Below are 19,052 nucleotides of genomic sequence, written 5' to 3'. Positions count from 1 at the left end.
AGAAAGTCAGAAATAGACCCCAATACAAACTGGAATTTATTATATAATAAAAGTAGGATTTAAATCCACAAGCGAAAAATGTGTTATCTGATAAACAGAGATGAGACGATTAGATAGCCATCTAAACAATAATGGATACCTCTTTCATATGTCATAGTAGGATAAATTCTAGCTACATCTAACACTTAAATGCAAGCAATGAAATTGCAAAAATATTGAAAGAAACCATGAGATAATTTTTTTAAATAATCCTGAATTGGAAAAGGCTTTCTTAACTCTAGACAAAAATTGCTATGTTGTACCATATAAAAATATTTCTACATGATAAAAACCACAACAATAGCAGAGTCAAAAGACAAATGGCAAACTAGAGAAAAATACAACCACTTCATGGCCAAGAAGCCAAGCTCATCAATATATAAACAGTCCTTACAAAAAAATAAAAAGGCAATAAAATTTTTAGGAAGGAAGCAAATAATTCACAAAATATGAAATTTAAATGAACTGAAAACTTTAAAACATACTCAACCTTGCTCATGATAAAATAAATGCAAACTATGACCATGACATCATTTTTTTGACTGATATTAGTAAAGATTAAAAAAACACATTCTTGGAGTTCCCGTCATGGCTCAGTGGTTAACAAATCTGACTAGGAACCACGAGGTTGCAGGTTCGGTCTCTGCCCTTGCTCAGTGGGTTAACGATCCGGCGCTGCCGTGAGCTGTGGTGTAGGTTGCAGACATGGCTTGGATCCCGTGTTGCTGTGGCTGTGGCGTAGGCAGGTGGCTACAGCTCCAATTAGACCCCTAGCCTGGGGACTTCCGTATGCCACAGGAGAAAAGGCAAAAAGACAAAAACAAACAAACAAACCAAAAAAATCACATTCTTGGTGAGGGTATAAAGTTTTTGTTTTGTTTTGTTTTGTTTTTTGCTTTTTAGGGCCACACTCATGGCATATGGAGGTTCCCAGGCTAGGGGTCGAGTCGGAGTTGTAGTTGCTGGCCACAGCCACAGCTGTGTAAGATCCAAGCCACGTCTGTGACCTACACCACAGCTCACATCAATGCTGGATCCTTCACCCACTGAGTTAGGCCAGGGATGAATCTGCATTGTCACGGATGCTAGTCAGACTTGTTTCCACTGAGCCATGATGGGAACTCCTTGTGAGGGTATAAAGTAAAAGGCACTCTCATACATTGGTGAGAGGGCAGTTTGGAAGTACTTTAAAACTGCAAATGCACAAAACCTTTGTCCCAGAAAGACCACTTCTAGGAATTTATCCTACAGATACATTAATACATAAAACAATAATAACACAAAATATTATTAGCAGCATTGTTTGCAGTTACAAAATATTGGGGGGAAATGTCTGAAAAGAGAGACTGGTTAAACAAACACTAATTTATACATTCAATGGAAATTTATGCAGCTATAAAAATGGATGAGGGAACACCTATTATCTTATAGAGAATGATTACTAAGACAAAATGATAAATAGATGCAGAGAGGAAAAAAGGGAAAAAGAAAAGGTATGTAACTTTTTTTGCATAAGCATGAAAGATGTCTGGGAATATAAGCAAGAAATGTATAAAATTGGGTGCCAATGGGCAAGAAAACCTGGGTGACACGGGGCAGGGTAAGAGGAAGACTTTTCACCGTGTTTCATGGTATATCTTTTTGTAAATGTTGACTTTTGAACTATGTGAATGTTTTACTTCAAAAGAATTAATGCAGCAACATGGATGGAACTAGAGACTCTCATACTTAGTGAAGTTAAGTCAGAAAGAGAAAGACAAATACCATATGATACTGCTTATATCTGGAATCTAATATACAGCACAAATGAACCTTTCCATAGAAAAGAAACTCATGGACTTGGAGAACAGACTTCTGGTTGCCCGGGGCGGGGGTGGAGATGGACTGGGAATCTGGGGTTAATAGAGGCAAACTATTGCCTTTGGAGTGGATAAGCAATGAGATCCTGCTGTATAGCACTGGGAACTGTATCTAGTCACTTATGATGGAGCAGGATAATGTGAGAAAAAAAAGAATGTGTATAGGTATATGTGCCTGGGTCATCTTGCCATACAGCATAAAATTGACAGAACACTGTAAACCAGCTATAATGGAAAAAAACAAAAATCATTAAAATAAAACAAAATTAGAATCTGGGAAAAAAAAGAAACAAAAAAAGAATTTAATATTATAAGGAGTATATCTTCAAGCTCACTTCAGGGGGAGGGTTAAAGGTGACAGATAATCTATAGCACAGAGTAGATACAGATAGATAACTGGCAGCACATAGTAGGTACTCAACAAGTGGTTCTGGAAAAATGGTAAGCATTGCTGTCTGTTACGGGCACTGTCCAGGGGATGGTCCCAACATCCCCATTCTTTCTCTGGAAGCGTTCCTTCAGGTATTCAAGATCTCTGACTGGCCTTCCCCACGATTCTTTCAATATGTTTGAATCCTACATGAAATATGACTTTGGCTCACACTCTTAAGACCCAGTTATAATTTTTTTAAAATGAAAATTGAAACCGTACTCTCATGGAATTCATGCAAAGATTGAGAAGGGAAACTGCCTTTGCAAGATTTTCTTTCAGGCTTGGTGAACAAAAGGAAAACCAGAATAGATTAACTCAGACTCTTGAGAGGCACTGCAGACTGTGCAGACAGAATATGGGGTATGCACACCAGGATCTGTTTCCTGGACAAATTATGACAGCACTGCTCCATTATTTTCAGACAGAAGCAATGCTGCAGCCTAGCTGGGCATTCTGAGCATCAAATGGTCAGAGGCATACTATCTCATTAGTCAACTAAAAACAAGGCATTTCCCTTTATGCAGGAATGGACACAACTGGGGGGAAGGGAACCGAGCCCTACCATGTTCTAGACCGGGGTTCCTACAGACTGGCCTGGCCTGTGAACTGTGTATTACTGGTCCTTGGAGAAATAAGCACAGAAATTGAAAGTGAGAACATAGAATAGTATGTCTGTTGAATTGGATATTTTATTTATTTATTTATTTATTTTTTGTCTTTTTGCTATTTCTTGGGCCTCTCCTGTGGCATATGGAGGTTCCCAGGCTAGGGGTCTAATCGGAGCTGTAGCCACCTACCTACGCCAGAGCCACAGCAATGCGGGATCCGAGCCACGTCTGCAACCTACACCACAGCTCACGGCAACGCCGGATCATTAACCCACTGAGCAAGGGCAGGGACTGAACCCACAACCTCATGGTTCCTAGTCGGATTCGTTAACCACTGTGCCAAGACAGGAACTCCGAATTGGATATTTTAAAATTAAGCTTTCATTTTACATTTTACTCTGTATTTCATTTTTATTTTTCCCAGTAATTCTTTTTATTTTACTTTACGAAAATGTAAAAGTCTAAAATAGATTGGAAATTTAAAAAACAAGGGCACTGATCCTACATCGGAGATAGTTTGGGAGGTACTGGTCTGCTCTATGCTCATTTTCTTCCACTCAGAGCAACTCCAAAGTTCTAGTAGAAACTGTGGTGTCCCACATGGTGGCCACTAACCACATGTGGCGACTGAGCACTTGAAATGTGGCCGGTCTAAATCGGGATGTGCTGTAAGGGCAAAGCACACACTGGATTCCAAATCTTTGTGCAAAAAAACGTACATGACGTCAATGTTTTAATAGTGATTACGCGTTGAAATGACAGTATTTTTGATATACCGGGCTCAACAAAATATTAAGATTAATTTTTTTGTACATATGAATGCGGCTTCTAGAAAATTTAAATGACAAGCTTATAATTTGTGGCTTATATTTGTGGCTCACACTGAACTTCTGTTGATAGTGCTGAGTGCTGTTTGAGACTTTCCTTCACCTCGGAGCCAGTGTTTCCACTACATATTCAGCTCAAATGTCACCACTTCAGTTAAATCTCATGAACCATGATTATGAATAAAGCTGCTGTAAGGGGAAAAAAATGTGTTTTGGGGGGGTTGTTGGCAATTCCCAGGCCAGGGATCAAACCCGTACCACAGCAGTGACAACACCAGATCCTTAACCCACTCAGCCACTGGGGAACTCCATAAAGCTGCCTTTTTTGTAATGGCAACTGTTTTTTTTTTTTTTTTCGCTTTTTTAGGGCCACATCCATGGGGTATGGAGGTTCCCAGGCTAGGAGTCGAATAGGAGCTGTAGCTGCTGGCCTACACCACAGCTCACAGCAATGCTGGATCCTTAACCCACTAAGCAAGGCTAGGGATCAAACCTGCATCCTCATGGATCTTAGTCAGATTTGTTTCCGCTGCACCACGACAGGAACTCCCATAAAGCTGCTTTTTAATGTGACTCTTTATACATTCACATAAGGATTTTTCTGTGAATATAGTTTATATTTCCTTTGGGTAAATACATAGGAATGGAATTGCTGGCAAGCATATGATTAACTTGTAAGAAGCTACTAAACTGATTTCCAAAGTAGTACCATTTTGCAGTCTCAGCAGCAATGTGTGAGAGTTCCAGTTCCTCCTACCTTTGCCAGCACTGGATACTGTCTGACTTTTTAAGGGAAATTATTTTATTTTTTTTGGCTGCGTCCATGGCACACAGAAATTCCTGGGCCAGGGATTGAACTTGTGCCACAACAGTGACAACACTAAGATCCTTAACCCACTAAGCCCACTTAGGGAACTCCTAAGAGAAGTCATTTTGATTAATTAGTAGTCCCATTTATATTTTATTTTGCATTTCTCTAATGACAAATGATGTTGAGCATCTTATTTGGCAACAGTATGTCTTCTCATGAAGTGTCCATTCGACTCTTTTGCCAATTTGATTTTTATTGAGTTGTTTTCTTATTGCTGAGTTTTGAGAATTCTGCATACATTCTGGATACAACTCCTCCATCAGATATGTGGTTTGCAAATATTTTCTTCTTGTTTTTTCATCCTCTTAACAGGATCAATGCAGATCAAAAAGTTTTAAATTGTGAGCAAATTTGACTTATCCTGTTTTTTTAATGAATTGTGGGTTTTTTTTTTTTGTTTTTTTTTGTTTTGTTTTTTTTTTGTTTTTTTTTTGTCTTTTTGCCATTTCTTGGGCCGCTCCTGCAGCATATGGAGATTCCCAGGCTAGGGGTCAAATCGGCGCTGTAGCCACTGGCCTATGCCACAGCCACAGCAACACGGGATCCGAGCCACGTCTGCAACCTACACCACAGCTCATGGCAATGCCGGATCCTTAACCCACTGAGCAAGGCCAGGGATTGAACCCGCAACCTCATGGTTCCTAGTCGGATTCGTTAACCACTGAGCCACGACGGGAACTTCTAATGGATTGTGTTTTTTGTGACATATTTAAGAATTCTTTGCCTGACTCAAGGTAATAAAAAGATTTTCTTACATGCTTTCTTTGAGCAGTTTTATACTTTTATGTTTTATATTTAGATCAATGATCCATCCTGTGTTAATTTCCATATAAGGTGCGAATTATCGGTCAAGACTCATCTTTTTTGTATAAGGACTTCCAATTTTTCAAGGATCATTTGTTGAAAAGACCATCCTTTCTCTATTTGTCTTTGCACCTTTTTCAAAGATGAATCTTTACATTGGTTCTCTATTCAGTTCCACTGATCTTAGTTTTCTATCCTTTCACCAATTCAACACTGTCTTAACAATAGTAGCTTTTTAAATTGAGGCATAGTTGATTTACAATGCTGTATTATTTTTAGGTGTACAGCAAAGTGGCTGAGTTATATATGTATATATACACATATATCCATTCTATTTTTGCTTTTTAGGGCCGTACCTGCAGCATGTAGAGGTTCCCAGGCTAGGGGTCGGATTGGACCTATAGCTGCCAGCCTACACCACAGCCACAGTCATGCAGGATCCAAGCCATGTCTGCGACCTACACCACAGCTCATGGCAACGTCAGACCCCTGACCCACTGAGCAAGGCCAGGGATCAAACCCGCGTTCTCACAGATACTAGTCAGATTCATTTCCGCTGAGCAACGGCTACTCCTATATCTATTCTTCTTCAGACTGTTTTCCCTTGTGGGTTATTGCAAAATATTGAGTATAGTTTCCTGTACTATAAAATAGGTCTCTGTTGGTTATCTATTTTACATATAGTAGTGTGTATATGTTAATCCTAAATTCCTAATTTATCCTCCCCTTTCCCCTTCAATAGCCTTGTTTGTTTTCTATGTCTATGAGTCTATTTATATTTTGTATACAAGTTTATTTGCATCATTTTTTTTTTTTTTTTTAGATTCCACATACAAGCGATATCACATAACACCTGTCCTCTGGTCCACTTCACTTAGCACAATAATCTCCAGGTTTATACATGTTACTGCAAATGGCATTATTTCATCCTTTCTTATGGCTGAGTAGTACTTTATTTTGTGTGTGTGTGTGTGTCTGTATCAAATCTTCTTTATCCATTCATCTGTCAATGGACACAAGTTGCTTCCATGTTTTGGTTATTGTGAACAACGCTGCAATGAACACTGGGGTGCATGTATCTTTTCTAATTACAGTTTTCTCCAGATATATAGCCAGGATTGGGATTGCAGGATCATACGGTAGCTCTATTTTTAGTTTTTTAAGGAAACTCCATACTGTTCTCCACAGTGGTTGTACCAGTGTACGTTCCCACCAACAATGTAGGAGGGTTCCCTTTTCTCCACACTCTCTTCAGCATTTGTTATTTGTAGGCTTTTTGATGATGGCCATTCTGACCAGTATGAGGTGATAGCTATTGTAGTTTGATTTGCATTTCTCTAATAATATTTCTAAATGTCTTGAAATCAAGTAATGTGAACCCTCCAACTTTTCCTTCTTTTTCAGAACTGCCTGACTACTTACGTTCCTTTGCCTTTCCATATAAATTACATCTCAGCTTGTCAATATCTATAAAAAAATTCCTCTTGGGATTTTGACTGGGATTGCTTTGATTTATAGATCAATTTGGGGGAGAACTGACAATGTAACTCTATTGATTCTTCCAATCCATGAACAAGGTATGTGTCTCCATTTGTTTTCCTTGGTTTGTTTCATCAGTGTCTGTAGTTTTCAGTGAATATACCTGCATATATTTTGTTGAATATATACCTAAGTGTGTGTGTGTGAGCACATGCACACTTTTTAAATTGTTGAATTTCAATTGATAGGGCAGAGAAATACAATTGATTTTTATATATTAACCTTGTATCATTTGTTCTTCATAAACTCACTCATTAGTTCTAGGAGGCTTTTTTTAAAATAGATTTTTGTTGTTGTTGTTGTTTATAGACAGTCATGTTGTCTGTGAATAGAGAGTTCTATTACTTCCTTTTTAATCCTTAACATTTTTCTTTTTCTTGCCTTATTGTTCTGGAGAGGAATCCCAGTAAATGATGAGAGGGAATATCCTTGCCTCATTCTAGGTCTTATAAGGAAAGCATTTAGTCTTTGACCACTAAGTGGGGTATTAGCTTAAGACTTTGTAGATGCCCTTCATCAGGTTGAGGAAATTCCATGTTATTTCTAGTTTGCTAGGAGTTTTATCATGAATAAATGTTGAATTTTGGCAAACAGTTTTTCTGCATCTACTGAGATGATCATATGGTTTTCTTCTTTAGTGTATCAATACAATGAAAACACTGATTGCCTTTTAAACACTGAACCCACCTTGCATTCCCAGGACACACCCCACCGTGGTTGCCCAGTATTCTTTTTGTTGAGTGATTTTTGCATCCTGTTTATGAAAGATATTGGTCTGTAGTTTTCTTTACTGCTAATGAATTTGGTTTGGGTATCAGGGTAATGCTAGCCTTATAAAATGAATGGGAAGTGTTTTATTTGCTGGAATAGAATGCATACAAGTGGAATTTCTTAAATGTTTGAAGGAATTCACCAGTTAAACCATTTTGACCTGGAATTGTCTCTATCTTGGGTTTTAAACTACGTATTCAACTTCCTTGATAGGATATTCAGGTTATTTATTTCTTCTTCAATAAGTTTCATTAGATTGTGTCTTTCAAGGAATTGGTTCATTTCCTCTAAGTTGTCAAAATTGTGGGCATAAAATTGTCAGCAGAAATCTTTTACTAGGATTCAGCCTTTTTTTTCCTCCTTGATATTGGTCATTTGTGTCTTCTATCCTTTTTACACGGCTTATGGGTTTATCAATTCTAATGACCTTTTTAAGGAACCACATTTTAAAAAAAAGTATTTCAGAAGGTATATGACTTCAAGTTAGCAGGGTTTTTCTTCTTTCAGCACTTTAAAGAGCCACTCCATCATCTTCTAACTTGGGTAGTTTCTGATGAGAAGTCCTGTGACTTGAAGAAGCCTTAGTTCTCTACACAACTACATTTTTTTTTCCCCTCTAGCTGCTTTCAAGATTTTACCTTTGTCTTTGGTTTTCAATGTTTGAATATGAAATCCCTTGGGCTTTGTGTGTTTTGGTTTTATCCTGCTTGATATTCTTTGAGCTTCTTGATTTGGTATTTGTGTCTATCATTAATTTTAGAAAATTCTCAATCAGGTATTTCAATGTTTTCCACAGTGCTGTCCCATTTTACATTCCTACCAGCACTGTACCAGGGTTCCAAATTCTCCACATTTTTGCCAGTATGTGTCATTTTCTATTGATTTTAATATAATAGCCATCATAAAGTAGTAGTATTAACGTAGTATCTTATTGTGGTTTTGATTTGTATTTCCCTAACATCTAATGATGCTGAGCATCTTTTTATATACCTATTATTGGCCATTTGTATAACTTTTTTGGAAAATGTCTATTCAAATTCTTTGCCTATTATATTAACTGGGTCTTTTTGTTGTTGTCAAGTTGTAGGAGTTCTTCGTACATGCTGCATATTAATTCTTTATCACTATGTGTTTGGCAAATATTTTCTCCCATTTTGTGACTTGCCTTTTAACTCTGCTGATATTGTTTTATGATGCTTAAAAGTTTTTGCAATTTTTTTTTTGTCTTTTTGCCATTTCTTGGGCCACTCCCATGGCATATGGAGGTTCCCAGGCTAGGGGTCGAATCAGAGCTGCAGCTGCCAGCCTACACCAGAACCATAGCAACGTGGGATCTGAGCCGCGTCTGCAATCTACACCATAGCTCATGGCAACGCCGGATGCTTAACCCACTGAGCAAGGCCAGGGATCGAACCCACAACCTCATGGTTCCTAGTTGGATTCGTTAACCACTGAGCCACAACGGGAACTCCAAGTTTTTTAAAATTTTTATCAAGTCCAAGTTATCTTTTTTATTTTTTGCCTATTCTTTTGCTGTCTTTTCTGAGATCATTAGCAAATCCAATGTCATGAAGCTTTTATCTTACTGGCCATTTATATAGCTTTTTTGGAAAATGTTTATTCAAATTCAGGGTTTTATAATTTTGGTCTTACATTTAGGTCTGTATTCATTTTGAGTTACTGTTTATATATGGTGTAAGGGAAGGGTCCAACTTCATTCTTTTGTCATGTGGATATCCAGTTTTCTCATTAGAAGAAAAGACTATATTTTTACTGTTGACTGGTCTTGGCTACCCTGTCAAAAATAAATTGACTATACATGTGAGGGTTTATTTTCAGACAATTTTATTCCATTACTGTATATGTCTATCTCTATGTCACTGCTTTGATTAATGCAGCTTTGCAGTTAAGTTTTTGAAATCAGGGAGTATGAGTTCTCCAATTGTGTTCTTCTTTATCAAGATGTTTTGTCTCCTCAGATTTCCTACAGAGGAACCCTCTCTCTCTTCAAATTCATCTACTGAAGGCCTATTCCTCAAACTGACAATATTTGGAGAGAGGGCCTTAGGAAGTAATTAAGGTCAAACGATGTCATGAGGGTGGGACTCTAAACTGTTCCTAAAAGAAGAAAGAGAAACCCCAGAGACCTCTCTCTTCACAACTCAAGGACACAATGAAAAAGCAGCCATCTCAAAGCCAGGAAGTGAGCTCTCAGCAGAGACCAGCCCTGATGGCATCGTGATTTTGGACTTCAGAACTGTGAGAAAACACAATTCTGTTCTCTAAGCCACCTGGCCTGTGGTATTTTTTTTTATGACATCCCTAGCACACCATTACCTAACTACTGTGTGTACATGGAGAGGGGAAATCAATACAGGAAGTGAGGAGAACAGTCAGGAGGGATGGCAGCTTGAGCTAGGGCGTTTGAAGTGGAGATGACGGAAAGCAGACACATCTGCGCTATGCTCTGGAGAGCAGCCCACAGGACGTGCCAATGGACTGGAGTGCGAGGATGTGGGAAATAAAAGAATCACATTCCAGATATAGAGGGAGGTAAATAAATCAGGCCAACTTTCTGTTTTTAGCTTGGTCTTGAAGAAGAATCACTTGGCTAAAAAATGGAAATAAGCTGGAAGATGAATGAGGAGATATTTTTCAGAGAGAAAGAACAGTAAAGCTGTACAGGTACTAATTACTGTTTTATACCATGATGCAAGGTATGCTTTACTATAACAGGAGCCTGCAATCCGAGTAAACTGAGGCAACAGCATCTGAAAGAGACACAAGCCACTTCCTCCCCACCTCCTAAAGTAAGGCCTTATCTATGTTTCTTCCACACAGTAACCAATGGCTTCTTCCCTCAGTGGAGAAAGAACGCACATCATGACAAAGGTCTATACTGCTCTTAAATCATTTGGGCACATATGAGAAAAATGATCATTTTTAATGAGCTTCTGGAAACTTCTGTGAGACTACTACTTTGGAGCCAGAGGGCAGCCCTCATTTTGCTTTCACAGTTTCAGAGAACACTAGCCCTTTTAAAAAAGATTTCTAGTCCACCACAGCAGCACAGCCTGCTTTTGTAGCGGAGAAAATCAGAAGTCATTCTTTTTTTTTTTTTTTTTTTTTTTTGGCCGTGCCCATGGCGTATGAAGTTCTTGGGCCAGGGATCCAACCTGTATCACAGCAGTGACACTCCCAGATCCTTAACCCACTAAGCCGCCACCAGGAAATTCCAGAAATAATTCGTTTTTACAGAAAATTTTTCTTATTACTAAAAGTGTGCTTTTGTTTTTTTTGGTCATGTTGAATAGCTTTTGTAATGTGCCACTACACAACTAACCCTCCAGAGCCTTCAGCAGCTGACCAGCCTTCTTTGCCCAGAATATGTGTTAAGTATAGTTCCTCCTGAAGGATAAAGCAGAGACAAGAGGGTATCGCTGAGCCAGAGATGTACCAGGACACTCTTAAATGAAGCAAAATGCCATTCTTTTGTTATATGTCTAATTCAGCTCAAAATTCACTCATTTATCCATGCCCCATTCTAAAACCACCCAATCAAAAATTGGAATAATGTAGCTTTATCTAATACTGACATTATGATTCTGATCTATTGACCAATATCCAGCCATACTGACAGCCACAAAAGTAAGCTGTCAAAAAGCACAAAATACCTCCACTGCTCCAAGGATATGCTACGTGGCAACTCTTATTCACAAAATTACTATAAAATTCATTTCTAAAATTTCTCTAGCCAAGGCTAATTATGTAATTTTTAGTTAAATTAGTTACACTGCTCTAAACTCCTTGCAGATTAATATTTATGCCAAGAAATAAGCACCATAATGAATAGTATAGCAAAAAATACATTACGGCTTATTGATGCATTTCAGGACTAAGTATTAGTACTGTATGTGTGAAGCATTATTTTTCCTGATGTTACACCTAGAGTACATATAACCTTGTTATTCATCTCTTGTTAGCTACAACTTGTACTCGCAGAATTAAAGCAATACCCACCATTATTCTTGTACTGTTTTTTCATATCAATGTGAGTCATGAAACATCTACTTTTCCATCACTTAAGGTTAAATCCTCCTTTCATTTAAATGAGCAGGGTATTCTAATTGAAAGCAGGTTTCAGAGGAAGAAACCAAGCACAGACACAGCTCACGAAATTATTTTCATTAAACCTAAAAAAATTAAAAATATCCAAATTCAGGAGTGTCTTGCTAAGTTAGTGATTTTAGATCAAAAGGCATTCATTTTTTTTTTTTTTTTTTTTTGCTTTTTAGGGCCACCTTGTGGCACATGGAAGTTCTCAGGCTGGGGGTTGAATTGGAGCTGCAGCTGCCAGCCTACACCACAGCCACAGCAACATGGGATCTGAGCAGCATCTGCAACCTACACCACAGCTCATGGCAACACTGGATACTTAACCTACTGAGCAAGGCCAGGGATCAAACCCGAATCCTAGACAGGTTCATTACTGCTGAGCCACAATAGGAACTCCCGAAAAGGCAATATTTTCTTAAGAGAACTTAGAAGCACTTTTCTAGTTGTCCTGTTTCCAGATCAGTAATTAGAATGCCTTTCTCTCTTTACCCCCGTAACTGCTGTAATTAATATAAGTCCATAATGACTCAGTACATACAACAACTATTCTCTTGAGATACAAAAAAAAAAAAAAAAAAAAAATAGCTTCCTGGCAACAGATATTGGTCAACACAATCAAAATTAAATTTTTTTTCCTTTTTACTCTTAGGGGGGAAAAAAGCCAAAAGTTAAGACCAATATAAAGCAATTTTATTTTATGGTATGCTTTAAAAGAGTAGGATTTTTTCAAGTAATGTATTTATCATCATTTAAAAAAAAGATTTTTAAAAGGCCAAAGAAATACTTTTTTAGTAGATAATTATAAGGTTATCAGTATAAATCTAGTGTATAGAGTAATTGGTGAAAACCAAGGTTTGCTAATAAAATCCAAGTTCAAAGAGTTAAAAAATCATAACCCTAAATCATTACGTGACTTTTATACATTAAAAAAAATTAATCAGGAGTTCCTGTTATGGTGCAGCAGAAACAAATCCAACTAATATCCACAAGAATGTGGGTTCAATCCCTGGCCTTGCTCAGTGGGTCGGGGATCTGGCATTGCCATGAGCTGTGGTGTAGGTTGCAGACACAGCTCAGAACCCACATTGCTGTGGCTATTGTATGGGCTGGCAGCTGTAGCTCCGATTCGACCCCTAGCCTGGGAACTTCCATATGCAGTGGGTGCAGTCCTAAAAAGCAAAACAAAAACAAAAACAAAACCTATCAATACTGGCTTCTGCTTCCAGCCAAGATGGAGTAACAGGAACTGGATTTACCAGCCCACTTAAAACAACTAAAAAGCTGTGAAAAAACAGTTGTCATGATTTTGGACATAAAGGGGGAAAAAGGTGGACTCTGAGATGTCTTTCCCAGCTCCTGGCCTTGAGTTTCCCAGATGCAGTCCTGGGAAGGGGAACCCAGGCAGAGACAAGAGGACCTCCTGAATCAGGAAGGTGGGTCCTAGGCTCTCAGTTTTCAGTGCAGACACTGGAGAGGAGGGAGGTGCACAAACAGAATAAAGCTGAGTCTTGTTTTTCAATGCTTTCTGCCATCGCTGCCTTATGAGTGGAGAGTTTAAACAATTTTCATTTAAAGCAATTACTGGTAAAGGTCTTACTTCTGCCAATTTGCTATCTGTTTTTTTATATCATATTTTTTGGTTCCTCGATTCTTCCATTACTGCCTCATTTAGTGCTTAGTTTATTTGTTCCAGAATGCTATTATGATTCTCTCATTTACTTTTCTGTATGCTTAACTTATTTTCTTAGTGGTTATCCTAGGGATTACAATTAACGTATTAAATTTACTAACAATCCAGTCTGAATACCAATTTAGCTTCAACAGTATATAAAATCTCTGCTATTACACAGCTCTGTTCCCTCTTTATGTTGTAATTATCACAAATTACATCTTTATACACTGTATATCCACTATATAGATTTATAATCAGTTTTATGCATGTTCCTGAAATCATATATAAAATAAAATTAAAATGACCAAAAAAATCAATAATACTCGCTTTTCTATTTACCTATGTAGTTAACTTCATTCTTATACTTTTTTTCATATGGCTATGCGTTAATTCTAATGCCCTTCATTTAAAGCTGAAGGTTCCCTTTAGCATTTCTTGTCTACAGGTGACTAGCTGCCTCAGCTTTTATTCATCTAGGAAAATACTCTTTCTTCTTCACTTCTGAAAGACAATTTTGCCAGATATAGTAATCTTAATTGACAAGTCTTTTTCTTCCAGCATTTTCAAAATATTAGCCTGGCATCTACCACCTCTTTTTTTTTCTGCTTATATTTTTTTTAGGGCTGTACCTGTGACATATGGAAGTTCCCAGGTGCCAGGGGTCAAATCCAAGCTACAGCTGAGGACTATGATATGCCACAGCAATGCAGGATCCAAGCTGTGTGTGCAACCTACACCACAGCTCATGGCAATGCTGGATCCTTAACCTGGGGAGCAAGGCCAGGGATCGAACCTGCATTCTCATGGATGCTGGTCAGATTCATTTCCACTGAGTCACAAGGGGAATGCCTCAATTGACCTATCTTCAAGCGCACTGATCCTTTCTTCTGCCTGCTCAAATCTGTTATATTTTTCTAAAGAATTTAATTCTTTTCACCTCCAAAATTTCTATTTGGCTCCTTTTTATGGTTTGTGTCTCTTTATTGATATTCTATCCTTAGTGAGACATTATTCTGTTTTCTTTCCGTCTTTGCCTATAATTTCCTTGATCTTTTGGCATATTTAAGATGTTCTAAAGTCTTTGTTTAATACATCCAATGTCTATGCTTTCTCTGGGACAGTCACTGTTAATTTATCTTTTCCCCAAATAATGGTCATACTTTGTTTCTTGCATGCATCGTAATATTTTTGAAACCTGGATATTCTAAATATTATATTTTGGCAACTCTGGGTTTGCTGTTGCTGCTTTGAGGGAGGTTGTAGTTGCTTGTTTAGTGGGTTTTCTAAACTAATTTCGTAGACAGTATACTTTGTCATTCGTGGACACTGAAATCTCTGTTGTTTAAGCTTATTGTTCGGCTAGTGATTTGACAGGGATCTCCTCAAATGACTTAAGCCAATCATCATCCTCACCACTATCATCACTGTCACCTCGTCTTTGCAGATGGGCTCTGTTTGAGCACGCCAATGCTTAGCCAAGCTGTTTATGACTGCGTTTCCTGATTCTCTGGATCTACAGATCAGCTGGAGGTGAAAGCTTAGGATCTTCTCAAGTCTTTAATGAGCAGGGCTCCAGTCCTGTGAATGTGTTGGGGCTTTCTAGATTCCTATATATCTGAGAGTTTTTCAAAGCCCTTATATGCCTATGTATTTCTTTTCCCAGTCTCTTCTCTCCCAGGATTTTTCAATGTGTCTACCACTTGTCCCAAGTGTTACCTCTTACTCCCAGCAGTTATAGCAGCATATGTGCCAATAAACGCTTTTGACAAATGTTTCCCAGGAATCTCATTTGTCTCTGAGAAAGCTCTGAGGTAGACGAAAGAAAGCTAAGCCCTTGAGCTGATTCTTCAGGGAGTTATCAAACAGATCAAAACACATAATAACAATTATTTGAGAACTGGGTCTATATTACTCCCTGTGAACCAGGAAGCTACACTAAGTATGCAGGTTGCTAACTGCGTAGCCATTGCCAAGTGGAGGAGTAAAAAAATGGTACGAAGGTGAATTAAAATGCCACAGAGCTCTCTCGGAAATTCAGCAGCGTCTTTCTTCATTATGAATTCTCCCACTGTTTTAAGTTTCTTGTTAGATTTCAAACTTGGAGAAAAGTTGATTCAGTAAGTTTTTGCCAATGTAATCACTTTTTAGCAAAGGGATGAAGTTTGGAGTTCCCTGCTCCACCACTGTCAGTGAAGACACGCACGAACAAATGATTTCTGACAAAGGCACAAAGTCAGTTTGATGAATATCTGCATGCAAAACAAGGTATTCAATTCATACTCTACACCACATACAAAAATTAACTCAAAATGATGCATAAAGTAAATTTAAAATGTAAAGACATCTCCAAGAAGTAAGATGTAAAAATGTAAAACATCTACAACAAATGAAAAAATCTGTTGCCTTGGATAGGCAAGAATTACCTAGACAGGACTCCAAAAGCATGATCTGTAAAAGAAGATATGCAGAAACTGAACGTTATCAAAATCTAAAACTTCAGCTCTTCAAAAGACACCGTTAGGAGTTTGCTTTGTGGCTCAGAGGTAATGAACCCAACTAGTATCCATAAGGATGCGGGTTCCATCTCCAGCCTTGCTCAGTGGGTTAAGGATCTGTTGTTGCTGGAAGCTGTGGTGTAGGTCACAGATGTAGCTTGGATCCTGTGTGGCATAGGCTGTGGTGCAGGCTGGCAGCTGCAGCTCTGATTTGACCCCTAGCCGGGAAACTTCCATAGGTTGCGGGTGTGGCCATAAAAAGCAAAAAACAAAAAACAAAAAAAAAGACACTGTTAAAATAACACAAAGGTAAGCTAAAGACTAGAAAAAAAAATTTGATAAAGGGCCTGTATCCAAAATATATAAATAATAAGAAAAACTCAAAATTTTTCATTGCAAAAGATTTGATCATACACATCAATAAAGTATATAAATATAAAATATACAAAAATATAATAAGTATATTACATATAATAAGAATAAAGAAGATATACATAGTACATTAGCAAGGTGGCAAAGTAGGAGGTCCCTGCCTTAGAACCCCCAAAAGGCAATTTAACAACTACTCAAGTTGTTATCTTTGAGTTGTTCTTCCTCCTATATAGTTTGTGTCCTACAAAGCATTCGTTTCTTCATTGGAAAAGGCTTCCCTCAGATATCCTGTGTGTTATTTCCCTACTGCTGCACAGATTACCACAAATGTAGTGGCTTAACACACCACCCATTTCTTAATGTACAGTTCTGGAGGTGAGTCCTAAACCCAGGGTGTGAGCAGGGCTGCTTCCTTGTGGGAGCTCTTGAGAAGAATTTGCTTCCTGTCCTTCTCCAGCTTCCAGAGGCTGCCCATGCCCTGGGCTCATGCCCTTCTCCATCTTCGAAGCAGCAGTGGGGCATCTTCAAGTTCCTCATCACATCTTCTTTCCTCTCTCTGACTCTTCAGCCTCCCTCTTACAAGTACCCTTGTGATTATACTGGGCCCGCTGAGATAATCCAGCCACCCTCCCCATCTCAGGGCCTTTAACTTAACCACACCCACAAAGTCCCTTTAGCCTTGCAAAGTGACAGGCTCGGGTTCTGGGATTAGACGCAGACGTGGCTGGGGCCATTAGTCAGTCCACAGCTACCAATCATTGATTACTGATGAAGATGATGATATATGTCTACACATATTTGATCTTCATCTTTTTACTGCCAGTTCTGAACAAAGATACAAACACCATATAATGAAGGAAGAAATCAAACTTTCACAGAGAGAGGTTTTTCCCAAATCTACTTCTTCTCTTTAACTGCATAACAAATTACCACAAATATAGCAGCTTAAAACAACATACATTGATCTTCTCACCATTTCTGTGGTTTGGGCGGGAGTCAGAAATAGATTTAACTAGTCCTCTACTCAGTCTCGAAAGGCTAACATCAAGGCTCTGGCTAGGGTGCAATCTCACCTGCGGCTTGGGATGCTCTTAAGAGCTCTTATGTTTGTTTATTATGTCTTCGTACGCTCTTCAAAGCCACCTTCAGGTCCAAGCCATGTGGCCGTCTGCAATACGGCAGCTTGCTTCTTCAAAGCCAGCAGGAATTTCTCTCCAGTCTGCTAAGGAGTCATATCAGATAACAACCACAGGAATGATGATTCAACGATCGCCTTTGCCATTTAATGCAACCCAATTAAGGCAGTGACCATTCCATCCTACTCTCAGGTCTGATCTGACTCAAAGAGAGGAGATTACATAGGGCCAGTCCTCCAGAGAGTGGAAAACTTGGGGGCCATCACAGAAATCCGCCTACAACATTATGTATTAATTCTGAATCTTTCTTTTAGAAAGAGAAGTTTAAATTTTTTAAATAGAAGCTGAGCTCTTAGATTTTTTTTCCTGGTACTATTTTTTTAACTCAATGAATTTTATCATCGCAACCCAATTTTACAACATTTCCATCCCAATCCCCAGCCGCAACCTGTCTCCTTTGGTAACTGTAAGTTTTTTCAAAGTCTATGAGTCAGTTTCTATCTGCAAGTAAGTTCACTGTATCCTTTTTTTTAGATTCCGCATATAAGTGATAGCATATGATGTTTATATCTGTCTAACCTAACATGATAATTTCTAAGTCTATCCACGTTGCTGCAAATGCCATTATTTCATTTTTCATGGCTTAGTAATATTCCATTGGGTATATGTACCACTGATTCTTTATCTGCTCCTCTGTAGATGGACAGTTAAGCTGCCTCCATGTCTTGGCTATTGTATATAGTACTGCAATTAACATTGGGGTACATGTATTTTTTTTGAGTCATGGTTTTCTCTGGATAGATGCCCAGAAGTGGGACTGCTGGATCAAATAATAATTCTATTTTTAGTTTTTTGAGGAATCTCCATACTGTTTTCCATAATGGTTATACCAATTTACATTCCCATCAACAGTGTAAGAGGGTTTCCTTTTCTCTACACCCACTCCAGCATTTATTGTTTATAGACTTTTGATGATAGCCATAATGGCTGGTGTAAGGCGGTACCTCAGAGTAGTTTTGATTTGCATTTCTCTAACAATTAGTGATGTTGAACATCTTTTCATGCGTCTTTTTGGCCATCTGTTTATCTTCTTTGGAGAACTGTCTGCTTAGATCTTCTGTCCATTATTTGATGGGATGGTTTGTTTCTTTGGTGTTGAGCTTCAGGAGGTGTTTATATATTTTGGGGATTAATCCCTTGTCAGTCACTTCATTTGCAAATATTTTCTCCCATTCTGTGGGTTGTCCTGGTACTACTTTTATTTCTTAATACCTTCAAAATTATGGGCTAAGAACGGGAGCGGGATAAGGGAAAGAAAACAATGCTTATTAATTACCAAGCTGTGGGAGATCCTATACGTTATATCTTATTACATATCAGAGAAAAGAACTGTATTTGATGGAGTACCCTGGTGGTCTAGTGGGTTAAGGATCTGGCATTGTTACTGCTGGTAACTCCCTGGCTCAGGAACTTCCACACACTGTGGGTATGACAAAAAAAAAAAAAAAAA

The 19,052-nt window shown here is 38.3% G+C and overlaps 1 protein-coding gene across 27 annotated transcripts in view; it reads right to left on the bottom strand.

Annotated features, from left to right (window-relative positions):
• MTPAP (mitochondrial poly(A) polymerase) overlaps positions 1-19,052 on the bottom strand; it is a 133,287-nt gene that overhangs the window by 80,590 nt on the left and 33,645 nt on the right. The window contains exons 11-12 of one of the 27 annotated variants that reach the window (XR_014817101.1): positions 11,772-11,944; positions 10,857-11,159 (exon numbers count right to left, since the gene is read on the bottom strand). The exons of 24 other annotated variants lie outside the window; for them this stretch is intronic. The gene's annotated coding sequence lies outside the window, so the exon portion shown is untranslated. Of the gene's footprint in view, positions 1-10,856; positions 11,160-11,771; positions 11,945-16,420; positions 18,830-19,052 lie in introns of those variants that run through there. 2 more of the 27 variants (XR_014817103.1, XR_014817087.1) reach the window with 2 other exon arrangements.

The sequence above is a fragment of the Sus scrofa genome, chromosome 10 (genome assembly GCF_054392235.1).
Source record: "Sus scrofa isolate SSC_HxYL_T2T_F1_AM1 chromosome 10, Sscrofa_HxYL_maternal_Yorkshire_Landrace_v2.0, whole genome shotgun sequence".
NCBI lineage: Eukaryota > Metazoa > Chordata > Mammalia > Artiodactyla > Suidae > Sus > Sus scrofa.
This window is presented reverse-complemented; position numbering and strand designations above follow the sequence as displayed.